The sequence below is a fragment of the Ranitomeya variabilis genome, chromosome 6 (assembly GCF_051348905.1).
Source record: "Ranitomeya variabilis isolate aRanVar5 chromosome 6, aRanVar5.hap1, whole genome shotgun sequence".
Classification (NCBI taxonomy): domain Eukaryota; kingdom Metazoa; phylum Chordata; class Amphibia; order Anura; family Dendrobatidae; genus Ranitomeya; species Ranitomeya variabilis.
In genome coordinates this window covers 398,136,141-398,153,318 of record NC_135237.1, presented here as the reverse complement: position 1 = coordinate 398,153,318, position 17,178 = coordinate 398,136,141, and the positions used below count along the sequence as shown (strand labels likewise).

The 17,178-nt window shown below is 42.1% G+C and overlaps 1 protein-coding gene across 1 annotated transcript in view; it reads left to right on the top strand.

The window, feature by feature from the left end:
• The first annotated feature begins 3,314 nt into the window (after positions 1-3,314).
• The window catches only part of MC2R (melanocortin 2 receptor), a 53,481-nt gene continuing 39,617 nt past the window's right edge, over positions 3,315-17,178 (top strand). Inside the window, exon 1 of the mRNA XM_077267683.1 lies at positions 3,315-3,434. The gene's annotated coding sequence lies outside the window, so the exon portion shown is untranslated. The remainder of the gene's footprint in view (positions 3,435-17,178) is intronic.

Sequence of the window (17,178 nt, the reverse complement as noted above, 5' to 3'; positions counted from 1 at the left end):
CTGTGCTCTTATCCTGGTCAGTGTAAGGGTGAGACTCTGTTTATGTGCACCATCTTGGGACTGTTCTATGCATTACACTGGTCAATGCAATTTTTCTGGCAAAGGTTTTAAAACATATTTTAAGTCAATTTTGGCTGCTGATTACAAATATGAATTCCGTTTTTGGCTATCACATCAGGATTTCAAGAAATTTTCAATTTTTGATGAAAATTACTCCTAATGTTTTATGATAAAAACACATTATTTTCAGTACTACATTTTGCATATTTTTAATCAAGGAATAACAAAGATTACAAAGTCTATGTACAGCAAATCAAATATACTTACAGAATTAAACTACAAAATATAAAAACACATATATATGGCACACAGATGAATGGCAAATGGCAGTTATTTGAACTTTCTTTTCTTGGCTGATCTGTAATGTACAGCTTCTGGGTTGTCTCTCATCAAGCTCCAGCAATAATCAGCCATCATATGTGAGTCCCACCGGCCTTGATACCGTTCTGCCATTGTTTTAATGTCCTGATGAAAACGCTCCCCTTGTTCCTCGCTCACATCCCCAAGGTTCTCTGGAAAAAAGTCCAAATGGCTGTGTAAATAGTGAATCTTGATACTCATTCTACATCCAAGATTTCTCATTAGTATCTCTGCCACAATCTCTTCATAGTTATCTGCTTTCTTATTCCCTAGAAAATTCTGCACCACATTACAAAATGCATTCCAAGCTCTTTCTTCTGTCTCATTCATTGATGTTATAAAATTTGGGTCTCTCATAAGTGTTCTTATTTGAGGTCCATCAAATATTCCAGCCTTTTTCTTCTCTTCACTAAGACCAGGAAAAGTTGCACATATATAGTTAAAGCATTCTCCACTGTGATTGAGAGCTTTGACGAACTGCTTCATCAATCCAAGTTTTATGTGTAAGGGAGGAAAGACAATGTCCTTCCTATCCACTAGAGGATCATGGATGACATTCTTATCGCCAGATGCCAAACTCTGTCGCTGAGGCCATTCAGTTTTCACCCAATGCTCTGCTGTAGCTCTACTGTCCCAGTAGCACAGAAAACAAGGGTGTTTTGTGTACCCTCCTTGCAGACCCAAGAGAAAGTTAACCATTTTCAAATCAACACAAATTAAACACCCAAATTAAACTAAATTTACCTTAGTGAACCGTATAAACCGGCACTTTTCATACACTACTTATATTTATCATGGAATTCATGAAAATGGGCTATATACCTAAAGCGCAAAAACGTGATGTGATAGAGAAATTATAACATCAGATTTGATTTCATCACCCTCAAATTAGTCTAAAACTGTTCTTAATGTCCATGCCAGAAATTTTTTTTTGTAGACCAGTGTTATCTGTCTGTTTTGTGGTTCAATAAAGTATTGCTACACTGTTTTACCCTCATCCTGTGTTGTCTGAGTAAAGTTATGCCCACGGTAAAACAAGAGTGGGCATTCAGTGGGGTGATCCCTGGTCTATGCAGTTTCGGCATGTGGACCGGGGCGCCCGCCAAACTCCCCATGTCTCCACAAATGTATTTTTAAAGTGTGTATTTGAATATTATAACACTAAAGAAAACATGGAAGACAAAGTTTTTCAAGTGGAGGTCTAAGGGATTTTGTTACTTACACCTTAATTATCTACCCACTCACGTGTCGAAACATAAGACAGAAAAAAATAACATATACCTTGCTGTAAGTAAATAAATAATTGTAGTGCATATAAATAACATAGGATACTTAGTAAACACAGTTTTGAATTAAAAAGTCATTGCACCAGCGTCAAAGGTGTAACCAAGTTTGGAATGGTCCTAACCTCTAGTATTAAAACCTTACCATGTGTCAAAGAGACATCAATTTGAGGGCAAAGCAAAACAGGGTCCTGAATATGGCTACACAGCAAATAAGAAGTTATGGGAGGCCGTGCAGAAGCCTGAAAAATAAAATGAATTTGGAGTATTAGTTGATATATATGCAAAATAGGAGCATGTTTATATTGGCCATCAAATAGACAAAACCTAAGGTAGAAACACAGTGAACACACACCCTGCTGTATGTAAAAGCAATGGTGCGTATAAATCAGGTAGGGTACTTTGTAAACACCATTTTTTTTTAATCAAAATAAGTGTTAAGCCATCTCAACAGTGGGCCCAAAAATGAAGGAGAGGCTTGTGCTGCTTCTGTAACCGCAACTACAGTCCCAGTGCACTACACCAAACTAGAAGGAGGAGAATGGTATATGAGCAAAATAGGAAGAACTGCAAGTAATAATGGGCAAGAATATCCAAACACTAGTGTGACGCCAGCCTAAATGTTTTTATCACTATATGTCATTGTTTGATTAGTCTTTTTCAAAAAATCATTTTACATTATTTTATTTGGTGATCCCAACAATGTAGCACACTTCTTTCATATTATTTCTGGTTTGAGCAAAATACAGCACAAGTATGGTAATTATTCATCCAGGGCTTCAGTACCTGTCCTAATTATGCTGCAGACCAAAAAGGTGTCCCCCTTTTTGAAGCTATCCCTCCCAAACTGCAATATGTGGACAGCTAGTACATCTAACGCAGGTCTTCCGGAAATATGCTCCATGGCTTCATTAACATACATTTTGTTCAGTACTCAAGTAGAGCACCCGAGAAGTCCGACATGCTCGATTTGAGTATCAAGCAGTTTACTGTTCACTCATTACTAATGTTTAGTTTAAATTATGTTTGCCATTTTGACAGATGAGGATGATGCACTTTTTGCTATGTTATTTGTGCTCCTACTGACAATGGCTTCAATTTTAAAATGGGCGACTGAAAACCGTAGTATACCATTAACAATGTCACAACCCACACATTTCCAAAGTATTTACAGCTTTCGAATTAACATGTATCACGACATAGAATATCTCCCAATTGCATTTAAGTTTGGTTTTTTTTGGCATAAATAGGACATGAGGAAAAAATGCTGTTGGGACATAAATGGTAAAGATTGCTGTTTGGGGACTATTATCATATGGAGTCACAAATGCATCAATATTACTGTTCGAAGGCGCAAATGGACACTACTACCACATGGAAGCAAAATGAGGACATTATTACTGTATGTAGGCATCAACTGGGCATTATTGCTGTGCTGTGGCACTTAAGGGGCACTATTAGCGTGGGTAGAGGAATAGTGAGTTATAGATAGTCCAACTTTTTAAATAGCTTCTGTAAATACACCCATCTGTCATATTTAAATATCCTGTGTACCTTTAAGCAAGACTTTATTACTCATGTTTCAGTATTTGTACAGTCATGTTTCACTGTCTTACTTCTTCCTTATGCTCTGCCTGTGGCCAGCTGTCTACAAATTCAACACTTCCTGCACAACGCGGTTCAGAGTAGATCGTGCTGTGTTCTCAAAGCGAAAATACACTAAACAACCAGGTAAAGGCATGAGATTAATAATGCATCCTCTCACAAAGGCAAGTAAAATGTATACATTTACTTTAAGTATGGTTATTATTTATGGGGAGGCTGTGAAGTTTCAGTTTTTGGAATAAGCTGGTCAGTAATCACAGAATTGAATCTGGGAGCTTTAAATATAATATAAACATTATTTTATTGGATAAATATTTACATGAATACTCTTAATACAGTTGTATTAATTGTGTTGAGACATTCTTTTATGATAATTAGTAACTAGACAAAAGATCATAAGTATCTGTCATTGCAATTGCTTGCTAATTGTCTTTGAGAGATTAGACAATAAAAGATATTTTATTTATTTCCCAGCTCTTCTGCATATATAAATCGTATTTTACATTTTTATACAAACATCTTACTATGTATATTTATCTGTTTTGATATTATTATATCTGAAAACTGTAATATAACATTGAAACCTTTAGTATTATGCTGTAGTTTTCAATGGATTGTAATAGAATACTTAATGCTAATAGATGATTCATTTTTTGTACAGTGTTGTCATTGATTTTATTTATATTAAAAAAAAGCTATTTGGATGGTCAAAATATGACTTACTGATGCAAAGTTATTGTTTTGGCAGGAATTGATCCCATAGACAGTAACAGATGCTGGTTTCAAAAATGACAGACTACAAACTGTCATTTTTCAAAGATATAATTTTAAAAAAAGCAATTGTTAATCTAATAAGATATTAAATGAAGAAGCCAATTTGAGTTGAAATTCAATTTAAGCACATAAAGGGATTCTATCTGCTGGATTTTACACAGCAAACTGTCTATATGCACATGTAGCTCTTTCAAAGACCAGTAAAGCATTTGAATTGATATGCAAATGAGGCTGTAGATTTGAAGCCTGTGTCATCCCAGCTCTATTTCTCACACAGTGCCGCCTCCGCCTGCTTCACTGACTGATCCTTTCCTGAAGTCACACAGCATAGAGGATGTGAGGGAAGCAGGTGGAGTCAGTAGAAAATATCAGGGGGCGGACCAAGGAGCTCCATTTTAGGATTTTACATTAAGGTGATAGAAGGTCAGTGTACACAGCTCTTTGCACATAGCGATAGAAAAAGCTAATTTTATTGCTACTTTATTCAGTGCTCAAGCAGAATGAAAATTGAAATCATAGTCTCTAGTGTTGAGCGATACCTTCCGATATCAAGAAGTATTGGTATCGGATTGGATCGGCCGATATCCCAAAAATATCGGATATCGCCGATACCGATACCCAATACCAATGCAAGTCTATGGGGCTCTGTGCAGCGTGCCGGGGCTCTGTGCGGCGTGCCAGGGCTCTGTGCGGGACTCTGTGCGACATGCCGTGGCTCTGTGCGGCGTGCTGGGGTTCTGTGCGGGGCACTGTGCAGCGTGCCGGGGCTCTGTGCGGCATGCCGGGGCTCTGTGCGGCATGCCGGGGCTCTGTGCGGGGCTCTGTGCAGCCTGCCTGGGCTCTGTGCGGCGTGTCCGGGCTCTGTGCGGCGTGCCAGGACTTGGTGCGGCGTGCCGGGGCTCTGAGCGGCGTGCAAGGAGTCTGTGTGGCTTGCCGGGGCTCTGTGCGGCATGCTGGGGCTCTGTGCAGAGCTCTTTGCGGCATGTCGGGGCTCTGTGCAGGCTGCCGGGGCTCTGTGCAGCGTGCCGGGGCTCTGTGTGGCGTGCTGCGGCTCTGTGTGGCATGGCGGGGCTCTGTGCGGCATGCCGGGGCTGTGCACAGGGCTCTGTGTGGCGTGACGGGGCTCTGTGCAGGCTGCTGGGGCTCTGTGCAGCGTGCCGGGGCTCTGTGTGGCGTGCCGGGGCTCTGTGTGGCATGCCGGGGCTCTGTGCGGCATACCGGGGTTCTGTACAGGGCTCTGTGCGGCGTGCCGGGGCTCTGTGTGGCATACCGGGGTTCTGTACAGGGCTCTGTGCGGCGTGCCGGGGCTCTGTGTGGCGTGCTGGGGCTCTGTGCAATGTGTCGGGGCTCTGTGCGGTGTGCCAGGGCTCTGTGTGGTGTGCCGGGGCTCTGTGCGGGGCTCTGTGCGGCGTGCCCGGGCTCTGTGCGGCGTGCCCGGGCTCTGTGAGCATGCCGGGGCTCTGTGCGGTGTTCCGGGGCTCTGTGCGGGCTGCCGGGGCTCTGTGCGTGTGTGCAGGCATCGTCCGATGGGACTTGTAGTAGTAGTCCCATCATCCGGCTAATGTGTTGAATGTAAAAAAAAAAAAAAAAACACAAAACATACATACTACATACATACTACATACAATACATTCATACATTGCATGCAATACATACATACAGACATACAGTACATTAAACATAGATTTCATACTCACCATTACTTGTCACTTTGTTCCCCGAAGCCAGTGTCATCTGTAAAAAAGATTAAAATAACTAAAAACCAATATATTCCCTGTCCGCAGATATCCACAAGTGTCCCACGACGATCTCCCGTGGAGAACGGCAGCATCAGCTGATGCGACCGCTCTCCAGGGGCTCCAGGAACACAATGATGGGAGGAAGGTATCCTTCCGCAATGTATTCCTAGTCTCACTTTTGGCATTGCTGTGTGAGAAATTTTCCCAGGCAGCAATTGCCATAAAGTGAGACTTTGTCCTAAGGTAACCTCTCAGTGATGCACTGCACGAGCCATTGTCTCCTGTTAGTGTGTAACTGAGGGTCCAATAGAGCAGTAACATCACCCGATGTTACTGTTCTATAGGGGAGATTAATTGGACTATGGCGGACAGGTAGTATGCGGTTTATTATTTTACATTTTTTGCAGGCGCTGAAGTATGGTAAGTATGGTCAAATGAAGAATATTAAAATACTTTTTTCCTAATGTGTGTGTGTTTTATTAACCCTTTATTACTATTGGATCAATAATGGATAGGCGTCTTATTGACGCCTCTCTGTTATTAACCCGGCTTAATGTCACCTTACAATAGCAAGGTTACATTAACCCCTTATTACCCCATATCCCACCGCTACACGGGAGTGGGAAGAGAGGGGCTAAGTGCCGGAATTGGCGCATCTCACAGATGCGCCATTTCCGGGGCAGCTGCGGACTGGTATTTGTAGCTGGGGCAGGCCCGCACAGATCCCGCCCGCACACACAGACACTCACAGTGTCCGCCCACGCACTGCCCACACTCTTCCCCCCTCCGGAACAGCATATAGAAGGACAGAAAGGGCTTATTTAGGTTCCAATATTTGTGTCCCATTTACTTGCATTGGTATCGGGTATCGGTATCGGCGATATCTGATATTTTTTGGATATCGGCCGATCCAATCCGATACCGATACTTTTGAATATAGGAAGGTATCGCTCAACACTAGCCACCACTAATATCGCAGCTGTGGGTACCTCAGCCGCATCCAAGCATTTTGCCAGGGAACATAAGGGAAATACCACATTTTTAAAATGTTATGGTATAGAGAAGGTTTATAAACTTCACAGAGGAGGCAATTATAAAAAAAAGCTATTAAATTGCGAATCCTATTAGATCTATTTGTTAAATACCTGAATTCCTTATGGCTTATATGTGAGGCATGATCTAATTATGCAATATTAATTATTTACAGTGTCGGAAATATGCCTTCAGTCTCTCTTAATCATGTATAAAATGTATATAATGTTATTTTTACATTGTTTTTAACTATGTATATGCATTGTATATGGGCAGACGGAATTGATTGCATGCAAATATCCACCAATGAAAGTCTCAGAGGAAACTATTTAATTGTAATACCTTGCTTCTAATGCAGATCAAGACCACCAAGTCGAAGCACGTAGATCGTCATTAGGTTCTATAGCCAGTGTGTACTGAGTGCTGGATACCATATATATGGATATATTTTTAATTTATTTTCAGTAAAAGTTATTTTTTACCTTCATGACTCGCTGGACACACCTGCTTTTCTGTCGCAAAAAACAAGCCCTCACATGGCTATATTGACTTAAAATAAAAAAGTTATGCCTCTGGGAAGAAGGGGAGCAAAAAACGAAACTAAAAAACTGAAATACCTCTGATCGTTAAGGGGTTAAAGGCCTCAGTCTTTTTTTTTAAATCCTCACACACTTCAAACAAGTAGACCAATATTAAACCCTTCCGTGCTATTTTTGCTACCAAAATCAAATTCTAAATCTAAGGGCTTATGATGGATTATATCTGACAAATGCTATCCATTTTTTTTTACGAATACCAATTGTATACATGTTAGTCTATGGGGCTGTGCACAAGTCAAATTTTTCCACAGATCAAAAGGTCCTAGGTAAAAGGTGATATGTCTGGTTTTGGTCCAAGCATTGGATCAAAATTAGCACTGTAAGAGTATGGACTTCTGGAAAACATGAGACCACATTTAGATGACATTCAAATGCAGTCCTATTTTCAAAGCGAAACCATCTTTTTCTCTCCACCAGAGATGGGTGGGCCCCTGGATGTTGGTACAGTGGGTTCAGCCGAAAAGTTAAGAAAAGTTTGGGTTCCACCTCTGAGAAAAATTGCAGCACAGTCAATCAACAAGTTTTTATACTGTGGGCATTTCTGGAGTCATCACAGCCATGCTAAGTATTGGCATAGCTGTGATTGGCTGGCACACCATGTGACTCAGCCTGTATAAAGGCCGGATGACGAGAGACATCACCATTTGGGTGTCACATCCCCCTGGAAGAGCTGCAGTTAGACAGTCACATCAGGTAATCAATCACAGGTCTTCTTTAGAGATGGTGCGATTTTGTTCCTTATTAAATGGATTTAGGTTCCTCTGGTGCTGAAGAGGTTATCAACCCTTTCTATGCTGGTCAAAAACATGCAGCTCCATTTCAGCTGCTGCTCATTTGGTCATTACCTCTCCCTATAAAATTAGCTGGAGTGACATTGAACTGGATGGGAGTGAGAAGGCCTCCTGGGATTTAGGGTCTCCTTAAAGAGGGGAGACAATAATCCCCATCCTCTGTATCTCACTCGCCGATGACCACAGATGAAGCTTGAAATAGTTCTTAGGCTTTCTGGAATGCAACAAACTTATCCCAATCCCCAGAAAACCAATCTGTGAGTGCCACTTTAGGATCCAATTCAGTTGTCTGTTGTGACGAGACCTTAGACTCTAGTTCGGGCAGCACAAAAGACAGACCCTGCAACTGTCTAGCAAGGTTAGTGATGGGATCCATGTCAAGATCCAAGAAAACTGTGGGGCAATAAAAATGTCAAGCTATGATGGTCTTCGGTAAGGAAGGAAGGGGGGGCCTCACACTGGCCCTGAAACTGGGACCATAACTATCCTTGCCCTGGAGGTACTCTTGAAGGTAGAGAGGCTCGAGTTTCCAACCTTATTATGCTCCTGTTAAACCCTGATCTGTCTCCTCCCCCACTCCATGAGATTTGGGACAGAAATGTAAGGTAAACAAGACATAAAGACAAAACAGAAAGCAACAAACATGCACTCACCAAAGGTAGAGCTGTACATAGGATAGAATAGGAATGTACCAACCAAATTGGAATAGGACAATGAGAAAAACTTACACCCCAAAACAGCAAGCAACAATCTCCAGTAGCAACAGCAAACTCCAATTCAGCACAGCATCTCCAAGGAGCTAGACTATCTTGCCAGGTTTTATAGGGAGAGGTAATGACTAGTGTTGAGCATTCTGATACCGCAAGTATCGGGTATCGGCCGATACTTGCGGTATCGGAATTCCGATACCGAGTTCCGATACTTTTGTGATATCGGAATTCGGAATCGGAAGTGTGCGGTGCGTATGGTTCCCAGGGTCTGGAGGAGAGGAGACTCTCCTTCAGGCCCTGGGATCCATATTCATGTATAAAATAAATAATAAAAATAAAAAATATTGATATACTCACCCGTCCGGCGGCCACTGCTCTTAGCGGTGCCTCCGTTCCTAAGAATGCAGGGGTGAAAGACCTTCGATGACGTCGCGGCTTGTGATTGGTCGCGTGAGTGGTCACATGAGCGCTCACGCGACCAATCACAAGCCGCGACGTCATCGAAGGTCCTTCAGGCGCTCATTCTTAGAAACGGAGGCTGCCAGTTACAGCGGTTACTACCAGGGCGCGTCAGAGGGTGAGTATATCCCTATTTTTTTGTTTTTATTTTTTATTTTACACAAGAATATGGATCCCAGGACCTGAAGGAGAGTTTCCTCTACTTCAGACCCTGGGAACCATCCAGGATACCTTCCGATACTTGTGTCCCATTGACTTGTATTGGTATCGGGTATCGGTATCGGCGATATCCGATATTTTTCGGATATCGGCCGATACTATCCGATACCGATACTTTCAAGTATCGGAAGGTATCGCTCAACACTAGTAATGACCACATCAGAAGCAGCTGAAATGGAGCTGCAAATTTCTGGCCAGCATAGAAGGGTTGTTAATATCTTCTGCAATAAAGGAAACCAAATTCATTTAATATGAGACACAAGCACATAGGCTAAATGGAAGATCTGTGATTCACATTACGTAGTCATCTTCTAACCCCAGATCTCCCAGGAAGGCGTGACACACTTGTGACATCTGGTCTGTGTTCCCATTTAGTTTATTCCTCCCTGTCGCTATCCTCCTCCCTATTGTTAGTTAGTGCTTTTGTATGATAGAAGTTTTCTGCTATCTTTGTTTTGTCTTTGTGTCTTTTTAACCTTACATTTCTGTCCCATGCCTCATGGGGTATGGGAAGGGACAGATCAGGGTTTAACAAGGGCATAGTAAGGTGGGCTTCTCTACCTTCAAGAGTACCAGAGTACACCCACGACAGGGATAGTTAGGGTCCCAGTTCCAGGGACAGTTTGAGGCCCCTCTTCCTAACTGAAGACCATCACAGCATGACTTTCTTTTACAGGACACACTTTTTGCATCTTGGTATGGATCCCGTTGCAGTTCTTTCCAAACAATTGAAGGGTCTGTCACTTGAACTGTAAGACTGGCAATCTAGTGTCTCACAGCAGCAGACTGTTGGTCCGATGGGCAGTCAGACTGAACAGCAACGTAAGGTGGCCCTCCCAGATAGATTTTCTGTGGGAGAGGATGAATTTGTTGCGTTCTATGAAGTCTGCAAACTTTATTTTTGGCTTTGTCCTTGTTCATCTGGGAGTGAGGAGCAGCAGGTTGGGATTGGTATTTCTCTCCTTCAAAGAGATGCTCAATACTGGGCCTTTTCACTTCCTTCAGACTCACTGTCTGTCTAGTCAATTGATGTTTTTTTTGAGTACTCATATATGATGATCCAGACCGTGTCTCCCTTGCTGAGTCTAAGCTACGTAAGCTCCAGCGGTGAAACCATCCGGCAGAGGAATTCGGCTCATAGTTCCGTTGATGGGCTACTGACACCCAGTGGAATGATCCTGCTCTTAGGATTCATTTTTGTCAGGGCCTGTCTGATGACTAAAAGATGCAATAGCACTTACGAAACTCCTGAAATGCTGGAGGCCGCCATAGCTCTGGCCACACATATAGATTCCTCAGGGATAGACCTGTTGTGACTAAGCAACTCCCCATAGTACTCCCTAAAACTGAGGTTTTCTCTGTGTGTTCTAAAGAACCGATGCAGTTAGGAAGGGCCTCCCCTCGGTATGAGTCGCTTACAGCTTGCTGCAAAACGGGGTTGTTTTGTTTTGTTTTGTTTGTTTTGTTTTGTTTTGTTATTTTCTCTGGTCAAAAGAGTTCTGTCCTTCTTTACCAAAGCACAAAATGCCATTGGAAAACTTTTAACACCAGGCTGTGCAGGGGATAACACCCTGGATGTATACGGTATATCACCTCCACATATGTATCTCAGTTTTTCTTACCACCAGAAGTGGCTATTGGTATGAAAACTGATACAATATTTATCCTTTTGGATAGTGAGGCAAGAGCCAGTATAGTGGATGATCGATTCGCAAGGGACGTTGGTCTTCCCTGTAGTACTCTGGCAAAGCCCATCCCCAAATTTGCAATTGACTCTGCACCTCTCGGTCAGGAAAATTTTACGCAAGTAGTGGATAATGTGAACCTGCACATAGCGGCTCTTCACAGGGAGCTCCTTTCTTGTTATAGCTTGGAAGATCTCCCTACTCCTATTGTGTTAGGCCTTTTTTGGGTAACTATGCATAACCCGGTTATTGATTGACAGTCCAGAGAAATAGACAAATAGAGTGATTTCTGCAAAAGCAATTGCCTATGTACCATCATGTCTACTGTTTTCATTAAAACCATACCTTCTTTTCTGTCTGATTTTGTGCATGTGTTTTCAGAAAAGAGCTGCCAGGAACTGCCTCACCATGTTTATGATTGCCCTGTAAACTCGCTGCAGGAGCTAAATTGTCCAAAACCAAAATATACATTCTGTCTGGCCCTGAAAGGCAGGTCATGAAGAATTACATCTCTTAAAGTCTTGCTAAGGGACATATTAGACCATTCTCTTCGCCTGTAGCGGTGGGGATCTTTTTTGTTAAAAATAAACATGAAGGCGTGCGTCCCTGTTTAGATTTTCGGGAGTTAAATCAGATTACTATTCGGGACCCTTATCCTTTCCCTCTCATTCCCGACTTATTTAATCAGATTGTTGGGGCAAAATGGTTCTCTAAATGGACCTCAGGGAAGCCTAGAATCTGATTAGTTTCAAGGAGGTGGATTAGTGGAAGATGGCCTTTAATACTCGTGAAAGACATTATGAAAACCTTGTAGGCAAACGGCGGAGACACCATCATGTGTTTCTCAATGCAAGCAATAAATAGCCAGGTCTTTCACCGGGAAGGAACAACCACGGGAAGGGCAGCATCGAAGAAAGGAAAACCACCTATGCCAAAACATGGTATCCATCCACAGACAGCTGTTTCGGGGAATTTGCCCCTCATCAGTGTGGAGTAGGAAACTGGCTATTAGGAGCAGTGCCTAGTGAAAAGACTATAAATATAAGGATGAATGACCTCGGGGAGATCAAAACATCCAACACCTCGGAGACACCATCACTTGTTTCTCAACGCAAGCAATAAATAGCCAGGTCTTTCACTGGGAAGGAACAACCACGGGAAGGGCAGCATCCAAGAAAGGAAAACCACCTATGCCAAAACATGGTATCCATCCACAGACAGCTGTTTCACTAGGCACTGCTCCTAATAGCCAGTTTCCTACTCCACACTGATGAGGGGCAAATACCCCGAAACAGCTGTCTGTGGAAGGATACCATGTTTTGGCATAGGTGGTTTTCCTTTCTTGGATGCTGCCCTTCCCATGGTTGTTCCTTCCCGGTGAAAGACCTGGCTATTTATTGCTTGCATTGAGAAACATGTGATGGTGTCTCCACGGCTTTTCTACATGCATTTGCATATTTCTCTTTAGGGATGGGGGCAGTGTTCTGGATCACTGCGTTGAGAAACACGTGATAGTGTCTCCGTGGTGTTGCATGTTTTGATCTCCCCGAGGTCATTCATCCTTATGTTTATAGTCTTTTCACTAGGCACTGCTCCTAATAGCCAGTTTCCTACTCCACACTGATGAGTGGCAAATACCCCAAAACAGCTGTCTGTGGATGGATACCATGTTTTGGCATAGGTGGTTTTCCTTTCTTGGATGCTGCCCTTCCCATGGTTGTTCCTTCCCGGTGAAAGACCTGGCTATTGGTTGCGTTGAGAAACACGTGATGGTGTCTCCGCGGCTTTTCTACATGCATTTGCATATTTCCCTTTAGGGATGGGGCAGTGTTCTGGATCACTGCGTTGAGAAACACGTGATGGTTTCTCCGCGGTGTTGGATGTTTTGATCTCCCCGAGGTCATTAATCCTTATGTTTATAATATTATGAAAACCTTGTCATGCCCTTTAGTTTGAGTGATGCCCCCGCCGTTTTCAAACATTTTGTTTACGACAAATTTATTCACATTGTGGGTAGATTTGTAGTGGTGTATCTTGATGATATTTTAACATACTCACCTGAGCTCAAGTCACAGTAGGTACACGTCCGACAGGTGTTACAGGTTTTGCAAGATGATAACTTGTACTCCACATTAGAAAAATGTGTATTGGCCGTACAAGAGGTTCAGATTCTGGATTTCTTAGTGTCTGCGGCAGGTTTCACGATGGACCCTGATAAGTCTGTGCGGTTATGGAATAGGATCTGCCAGAAAATATGAAAGCATTGCAACACTTTTTGAGGTTTACTAACTGCTATCGTAAGTTTACCTAAAAATTCTTGTTTATTATCAAACCCTCACTGACATGACAATGAAAGGTACAGATTTCTCAATGTGGTCCGATTGCACCTTTCAGGCATTTTCTTCTTTCAATAACGGTTTTTCTACCGCTCCTATACTCATTCAACTAGATGTTTCCCAACTATTTATTGTTGAGGTTAACACATCTGAGGTGGGGTCAGGGCTGTGTTGTCTCATGGGTCAGCCCCTGGAAAGTGCTATCCATGTGCCTTCTCTAAAAAATTATTGTGGGTAGAAAGGAACTACGATGTAGGCAATAGAGAAATTTTAACCATCAAGTTGGCTTTTGTGGAGTGGCATCACTTTTTGGAGGTGGCAGTCCACCCTTTCACTGTCATTACTGATAATTATAATCTATTGAACCTCAAATCCGCTAAACATCTTATACCTAGACAAGCTAGATGGTCTTTGTTTTTTATCATGTGTAATTTTATTGTCACTTAGCATCCTGGGATTAAGAATGTCAAAGCTGATGCTTAGTCTCAAAATTTCTTTGGGGGTGATTGTTCGGATGACTCTGTTCCTATTTTAAAGGAAAGAATAGTCGTCTCTGTCAAGTGTTCTGAGATGGAAAAAGTATTGAAGGCTCAGGGGGACGCCCCTGCTTGTCCTTCAGGGAAATTATTTATACCATAGCTTCTGCATCTCAAAGTTTTAGGGGCACATCATAGTTTGGCTCTCAATGGTCATCCAGGTAGTAAAGCAACCTTGGACATCCTTTCTAGTAATTTTTGGTGGTCAAGGATGCATCAGGATGTAGTCTAATTTGTGTCTTCCTGTAATGCCTGTGAGCATTCCATATACTCGACCATCTGGGGATTTTCTACCATTAACCATACCCGATCGGCCATAGACACATTTTTCCAGGGATTTTATTACAGATCCTCCTTCCTCCTTTGGTAAGACTGTTATCTTAGTTGTGGAGGATAGGTTAAGCAAAATGGCGTACTTCATCTCTTTACCTGGTCTTCCTAACTCTAAGACCCTGACTCAGATGTTTGTCAATGCGATCATGAAGATTCATGGGTTCCCTCCTATATGGTTTCAGATCGAGGGACGCAGTTTGTATCTAAGTTCTGGAAAGGGTTTTACACTTATCTAGAGATGCATCTATCTTTTTCTTTGGCGTTTCATCCTCAAACTAATGATCACAGTGAAAGTCTAAACCAAAATCTGAGGCATACCTCAGGTATTTTGTGTCAGATAACTAATGGGATTGGCCATCTTTTCTACCATTAGTTGAGTTTGCCATAAACAATCTTCGCAGTGAGTCTCCACCGGTAAGTCGTCATTTTTTGGTGCATATGGCTTCCATCCTCAGTTCTGTACCTTCAGTAAGGAGGGGTCTTTAGGGGTTCCTGGGGAGGAACAATTCTCTTCTTCACTAGCGATGGATGAACCCGAGCAGTAAAGTTCGGCATCTATCCCAACAGCTACTCTTCAGGCACAAACTTCATCAGGAAGTCTGTGTTACCGTTCAGGTCCAGTCCCCCAGAACACCAGGTTTTAGTCATAGGAAAGCATGGAAAACATTGCTTCTGATCAGCAGTAAAATCATCACCGCTGGTCACACAGATGACAGCGTGAGCCTGCAGCTATGATCAGAGGAATAAAGTTTACCTCTGATCATTGGTCTCATCTGATGGGACTACTGCTCCCATCAGCCAATTCCTGCTGCAGCTAATAACAGTGAGAGCAAGAGCAGCTGATGGGAGTATTCATCAGCCAGCTTCTGCTCTGTAAATAAATAATACAAAAAAATGGCGTGGGTTCTCCTGTATTTTTGATTACCATCCAGGCAAAACTCACAGCTGGGGGCTGCAACCCTCAGCTGTCAACCTCAGCAAGGCTGGTTATCAAGAATAGAGTGGTCCCCACTCCAATTTTTTTAATTATTTAAACAAATAATTTGAAAAAAATGAAGTGAGTTTCTCCCCCCTATTTTTGACAATCTTCCTTGCTAAAGAAGACAGCTGGTATTCTAAGGCTAGTAAGGGGCCTTGGATATTGCTACCCAGCCTAAAAATAGCAGCCCACAGCCGCCCAGAAAAGTAATATACTGTATATTTTATGCGCCAATTCTGGTGCTTTACACAACTCTTCCCACTTGTTCTGTAGCAGTGGCAAGTGGGGTTGATGTCACCTTTGTATTGTCCGGTGGCATCAAGCCCAAGGCTTAGACATGGAGAGGCATCCGATTCCACAAGACACCTATACATTACTAATTCTATAGTTATATGGTAAATAAAGGCACAGCAAGAATAAAATGTTTTATATGAAATAAAATAAAACACACTTTTACTTTTTTATTTATATTAAACTTTATATTTTGATATATTTTATATTTTTCTAGATCCAACAATACCAAATATATGTATTTTTTTAAAAAAAAAATTTAAATCTTCATTTTAAAAGAGGGTGGTTAAAATTGCTAGGATTTTTTCTTATTTTAAAAATAGCTTTAATACATTTTTTTCCACTTTTTACTGTATATCTTACTTGAATCTGCTGTTGTCTGATTGTTTGTACTTTATAGAGCAATATCATAGTATTGCTGTATTTTGCACAAATCAAGGTCTCCTTTGAACAACAGCCAAAAACTGACGTTCACATGAATACCTTCATGAAAGGCACAGTGGTCTTTAGACCCCTGACTGTCAAAGCAGCATTGGCACCCTGCAATTACATCCCAGGGGTGACGATGAGCAATTAATTAATACAGCACACTCCCCGGGACGTACGCTGTAAATGTCGCTGTCAGAGAATGACAGCAGCATTTAACAAGTTAGCAGATGGGGGCTGAAGGACACAGCCATCATCTGCTGGGTATGGGATGGCCTCAGCTACTGAGCCCCCTCCATTCATCTTCTATTGATGGGTGCCATGCATGTAAAGTTTTGGTCAGTAAGGGGTTAAGAATATGCATAGTTACGCAATCAAATATCATAGTTATGTATTATCTTTTGTCCACCAAAAAAAATTATGTTCAATTAAGTTGTTTAAAATCTATGTGAAATCAAATGTGGAAATAGTTCTGAAATTCTTCTTGGCATGATATTTTCTACCTGACAAAAACCTGATGGTCAGATTTCCCCAGAGGGGGTAGTGCAGACGATGAATAGGCGTCTTTAACATTTGCATAGAGGAGATTCAATATACTATTGTCCCTTGTTGCACATTTAACATATTGGTAAAACTTTGGAAGATCTTAAAGGCTCTTCCAAAATTCTGACCACAACCTCATACTATTGTCTCCATCTTATCAACCAGTTGTCAGCAAAAACCAGTGACTATACTGTAAAACCAATCAGCTGAGGAGGCCCTGTAAGGCTATGTTCACACGATGCGGATTAGGCTTAGGAATTTCTGGTGCAGATTCTGCCTCTCCTGGCAGAAAACGCACCTGCGGATTTGTTGTGTTTTTTGTGCGGTTCTGCAGAGTTTTTGTGCGTTTTTGCTGCGGTTTTCTTGCGGATTTGCTGCGCTTTTTACCCCTGCGGTTTTCTATAATGGAATGGGTACA